Raw genomic sequence first — 5,740 nt, forward strand, 5'->3', positions numbered from 1 at the left:
CAGTATCACACTCAGACCTCAGACCAGCCCTAACAGTATCACACACAGACCTCAGACCAGCCCCAGCAGTATCACACTCAGACCTCAGACCAGCCCTAACAGTATCACACTCAGACCTCAGACCAGCCCTAACAGTATCACACAGACCTCAGACCAGCCCTAACAGTATCACACAGACCTCAGACCAGCCCTAACAGTATCACACAGACCTCAGACCAGCCCTAACAGTATCACACTCAGACCTCAGACCAGCCCTAACAGTATCACACAGACCTCAGACCAGCCCTAACAGTATCACACAGACCTCAGACCAGCCCTAACAGTATCACACAGACCTCAGACCAGCCCTAACAGTATCACACAGACCTCAGACCAGCCCTAACAGTATCACACGCAGACCTCAGACCAGCCCTAACAGTATCACACTCAGACCTCAGACCAGCCCTAACAGTATCACACTCAGACCTCAGACCAGCCCCAGCAGTATCACACGCAGACCTCAGACCAGCCCTAACAGTATCACACGCAGACCTCAGACCAGCCCTAACAGTATCACACAGACCTCAGACCAGCCCTAACAGTATCACACAGACCTCAGACCAGCCCTAACAGTATCACACTCAGACCTCAGACCAGCCCCAGCAGACCTCAGACCAGCCCTAACAGCGTGACGGACTCAACACAGAACCTGCTGGCGTTGCTTTCTCATGAATCAGAGAGACGTTCCAGATGGAAACCAGAACCCCTCTGATGAGTGACACGCCGCCCGGGTGACTGACGGGCTGCTCTAGGGCGCCGGGTGACTGACGGGCTGCTCTAGGGCGCCGGGTGACTGGCGGGCTGCTCTAGGGCGCCGGGTGACTGGCGGGCTGCTCTAGGGCCCCGGGTGACTGACGGGCTGCTCTAGGGCCCCGGGTGACTGACGGGCTGCTCTAGGGCGCCGGGTCGGAGGGTAAAAGAGGGACTTGGAGGCAGCGTCTGTCTGTGTGGAGCCTCGTCACATGACGAGCGGCTCAGAGCACACGTTCTACCTCAGACTCTGATTTCTCTGTGTGTGTGTGTGTGTGTGTGTGTGTGTGTGTGTGTGTGTGTGTGTAATGATTCTTAGCATCTAACGTCAGTGTGTTTGCAGGTTTGAAGGAGCCATAAACCTGTGTGTGTGTTTATCTCCTTGTCTGCGTCTCCGCGCCTCGTCCGGTCCTCATCCGTCCGATGCTCTCGGCCCTCTCTGCTGTGGATGAGCATCAGTCCTCCTGTGTGTTTACGTGGCTGTCAGCCCAGGAGCTCCGGTTCCCCCCCCGCCCCCCCCCCCCCCCAGACCAGACATGGTCTCCAGACTAGACCCCCCCCACGGATCACGTAGCCCCAGCGCTCACTCCCATCAGCGCTCTGCATCATTTATACTCAATGAAGTGATGGTTGTGGAAGACCAGCGTTGCTAGGGAGTGATGGGAAGTGATGGTTGTGGAAGACCAGCGTTGCTAGGGAGTGATGGGAGGTGATGGTTGTTAAAGATGCTGCGTTGCTGGGGAGCGCGGGGTCGATGCGGTCGGCTGGACCAGCGCCAGGGATCCTCTGACCTCACGGGAGACCAGAAGAATTCATTTCCTAAATTCACCGCCACTCCCCGGTAATGAAAGCAGCGGTTTGCTGAGTAGAGTATGCGGAGCACACAGGGGCCGGAGTGTGTGTGAGAGGGAGGGCGCAGCGTGGGCGACGCGTGTGTGTGTGCGTGTGTGTGTGTGAGGGCGAGGGCGCAGCGTGGGCGACGCGTGTGTGTGCGTGTGTGTGTGTGTGTGAGGGCGAGGGCGCAGCGTGGGCGACGCGTGTGTGCGTGTGTGTGTGCGTGAGGGCGAGGGCGCAGCGTGGGTGACGCGTGTGTGTGCGTGTGTGTGTGTGTGAGGGCGAGGGCGCAGCGTGGGTGACGCGTGTGTGTGCGTGTGTGTGTGTGTGAGGGCGAGGGCGCAGCGTGGGTGACGCGTGTGTGTGCGTGTGTGTGTGTGTGAGGGCGAGGGCGCAGCGTGGGTGACGCGTGTGTGTGTGCGTGTGTGTGTGTGTGTGTGTGTGTGTGAGAGCGAGGGCGCAGCGTGGGCGACGCGTGTGTGTGTGCGTGTGTGTGTGTGTGTGTGTGTGTGTGTGTGTGAGGGCGCGTACCCACCTGTGGGGTCAAACTCATGCGCGAGTGGGACAGCGGTCTTGTCACTCTTGGGTTTCTTGTCGGGGGGGTGGTCCTTGCTGAGAATGCTCGCGGTCCTGAAGACCAGGACACACACACACACACACACACACACACTCCACTCTGAAATACACGCCAGAATGACCACCGCCTGACCACACCCACCCACGCCCCACCCCGCCCAGAACAAGCACCCTAACCCTCCCAATACCTCTACTATGGTCCTGTTCCGCCAAAATACAGGTATCCACCTCTAAAGAACTAAAGAATATGGTTCACTTCACATAATAAGGTTATACACTTCACATAATATGGTTCACTTCACATGATACATGATTCTGTCAACGATGTGAGCAAATAAAGACCCACTCACCTGGTTGCTTTTTTGGGAAACCTGTAAAACAAATAAACACAGTGTTGTTAGAATGTTTCCTCCTTTCTGAACATGGCTATAAGAAGCTAGTCCTGCCGCTGTGGAAGGGATGCATGTTGGAACAGTTAGAAAGATGGCTAACTGCTAAAGCTCTGGGACAAGATGTAGATTTAGTTTTTACAAACTCTTACACATGTTTGGACAGTCTACTGTGCAATTACCTGCTGTTATACACTTAATTGCACTCTTCTATAGTTGGATTTCTGTATATTTTGTGAATTTGTTCTAGTCTGGATTGTATTTGTGCCCCCCGCCCCCCCCCCCCCCGGGATCAATAATCAATCAATTTGATTTAAACTGCTCAATCACCTTGCAGCATGGTCCCAATACACTTACAATACTATACAATTAAAAATAATGCATAGCACAAAAAATACAGCAAGAAAATAATAGACATTAAAATAAGAACCACTTTATAGACAGCAATGTTACATTGGATTTCATACATGGATGTGTGAAAACAGAAAACAACATTAAAATAATCTGTTTAGGGGATGTTTGAAAGGGTGGACCTGACCAGGTTATAAGAGCAGGCTGTAATGAAGGGAATAGTACTACTAGTAGTAGTTATACAGTAAGAGCAGGCTATAATGAAGGGAATAGTACTACTAGTAGTAGTTATAAGAGCAGGCTGTAATGAAGGGAATAGTACTACTAGTAGTAGTTATAAGAGCAGACTATAATGAAGGGAATAGTACTACTAGTAGTAGTTATAAGAGCAGACTATAATGAAGGGAATAGTACTACTAGTAGTAGTTATAAGAGCAGACTATAATGAAGGGAATAGTACTACTAGTAGTAGTTATAAGAGCAGGCTATAATGAAGGGAATAGTACTACTAGTAGTAGTTATAAGAGCAGGCTATAATGAAGGGAATAGTACTACTAGTAGTAGTTATAAGAGCAGACTATAATGAAGGGAATAGTACTACTAGTAGTAGTTATAAGAGCAGGCTATAATGAAGGGAATAGTACTACTAGTAGTAGTTATACAGTAAGAGCAGGCTATAATGAAGGGAATAGTACTACTAGTAGTAGTTATAAGAGCAGACTATAATGAAGGGAATAGTACTACTAGTAGTAGTTATAAGAGCAGGCTATAATGAAGGGAATAGTACTACTAGTAGTAGTTATAAGAGCAGACTATAATGAAGGGAATAGTACTACTAGTAGTAGTTATAAGAGCAGACTATAATGAAGGGAACAGTACTACTAGTAGTAGTTATAAGAGCAGGTTATAATGAAGGGAATAGTACTACTAGTAGTAGTTATAAGAGCAGGCTATAATGAAGGGAATAGTACTACTAGTAGTAGTTATAAGAGCAGGCTATAATGAAGGGAATAGTACTACTAGTAGTAGTTATAAGAGCAGGCTATAATGAAGGGAATAGTACTACTAGTAGTAGTTATAAGAGCAGGCTATAATGAAGGGAATAGTACTACTAGTAGTAGTTATAAGAGCAGACTATAATGAAGGGAATAGTACTACTAGTAGTAGTTATAAGAGCAGGCTATAATGAAGGGAATAGTACTACTAGTAGTAGTTATACAGTAAGAGCAGGCTATAATGAAGGGAATAGTACTACTAGTAGTAGTTATACAGTAAGAGCAGACTATAATGAAGGGAATAGTACTACTAGTAGTAGTTATAAGAGCAGACTATAATGAAGGGAATAGTACTACTAGTAGTAGTTATAAGAGCAGACTATAATGAAGGGAATAGTACTACTAGTAGTAGTTATACAGTAAGAGCAGGCTATAATGAAGGGAATAGTACTACTAGTAGTAGTTATAAGAGCAGGCTATAATGAAGGGAATAGTACTACTAGTAGTAGTTATAAGAGCAGACTATAATGAAGGGAATAGTACTACTAGTAGTAGTTATACAGTAAGAGCAGACTATAATGAAGGGAATAGTACTACTAGTAGTAGTTATACAGTAAGAGCAGGCTATAATGAAGGGAATAGTGCTACTAGTAGTAGTTATAAGAGCAGACTATAATGAAGGGAATAGTACTACTAGTAGTAGTTATAAGAGCAGACTATAATGAAGGGAATAGTACTACTAGTAGTAGTTATAAGAGCACACTATAATGAAGGGAATAGTACTACTAGTAGTAGTTATACAGTAAGAGCAGGCTATAATGAAGGGAATAGTACTACTAGTAGTAGTTATAAGAGCAGACTATAATGAAGGGAATAGTACTACTAGTAGTAGTTATACAGTAAGAGCAGGCTATAATGAAGGGAATAGTACTACTAGTAGTAGTTATAAGAGCACACTATAATGAAGGGAATAGTACTACTAGTAGTAGTTATAAGAGCACACTATAATGAAGGGAATAGTACTACTAGTAGTAGTTATAAGAGCAGGCTGTAATGAAGGGAATAGTACTACTAGTAGTAGTTATACAGTAAGAGCAGGCTATAATGAAGGGAATAGTACTACTAGTAGTAGTTATACAGTAAGAGCAGGCTATAATGAAGGGAATAGTACTACTAGTAGTAGTTATACAGTAAGAGCAGGCTATAATGAAGGGAATAGTACTACTAGTAGTAGTTATAAGAGCAGACTATAATGAAGGGAATAGTACTACTAGTAGTAGTTATAAGAGCAGGCTATAATGAAGGGAATAGTACTACTAGTAGTAGTTATAAGAGCAGGCTATAATGAAGGGAATAGTACTACTAGTAGTAGTTATACAGTAAGAGCAGACTATAATGAAGGGAATAGTACTACTAGTAGTAGTTATAAGAGCAGACTATAATGAAGGGAATAGTACTACTAGTAGTAGTTATACAGTAAGAGCAGGCTATAATGAAGGGAATAGTACTACTAGTAGTAGTTATAAGAGCAGGCTATAATGAAGGGAATAGTACTACTAGTAGTAGTTATAAGAGCAGACTATAATGAAGGGAATAGTACTACTAGTAGTAGTTATAAGAGCAGACTATAATGAAGGGAATAGTACTACTAGTAGTAGTTATACAGTAAGAGCAGACTATAATGAAGGGAATAGTACTACTAGTAGTAGTTATAAGAGCAGACTATAATGAAGGGAATAGTACTACTAGTAGTAGTTATAAGAGCAGACTATAATGAAGGGAATAGTACTACTAGTAGTAGTTATA

The 5,740-nt window shown here is 44.9% G+C and overlaps 1 protein-coding gene across 1 annotated transcript in view; it reads right to left on the bottom strand.

Moving 5' to 3' along the window:
* LOC311328968 (rho guanine nucleotide exchange factor 12-like) overlaps positions 1–2,249 on the bottom strand; it is a gene marked incomplete at its 3' end in the record, with an annotated part of 44,105 nt that extends 41,856 nt beyond the window's left edge. Inside the window, exon 1 of the mRNA XM_084462858.1 lies at positions 2,159–2,249. The remainder of the gene's footprint in view (positions 1–2,158) is intronic.
* Between the last annotated feature and the right edge of the window lie 3,491 nt (positions 2,250–5,740).

The sequence above is a fragment of the Borostomias antarcticus genome (genome assembly GCF_949987555.1).
Source record: "Borostomias antarcticus genome assembly, contig: scaffold_372, whole genome shotgun sequence".
Classification (NCBI taxonomy): Eukaryota; Metazoa; Chordata; class Actinopteri; order Stomiiformes; family Stomiidae; genus Borostomias; species Borostomias antarcticus.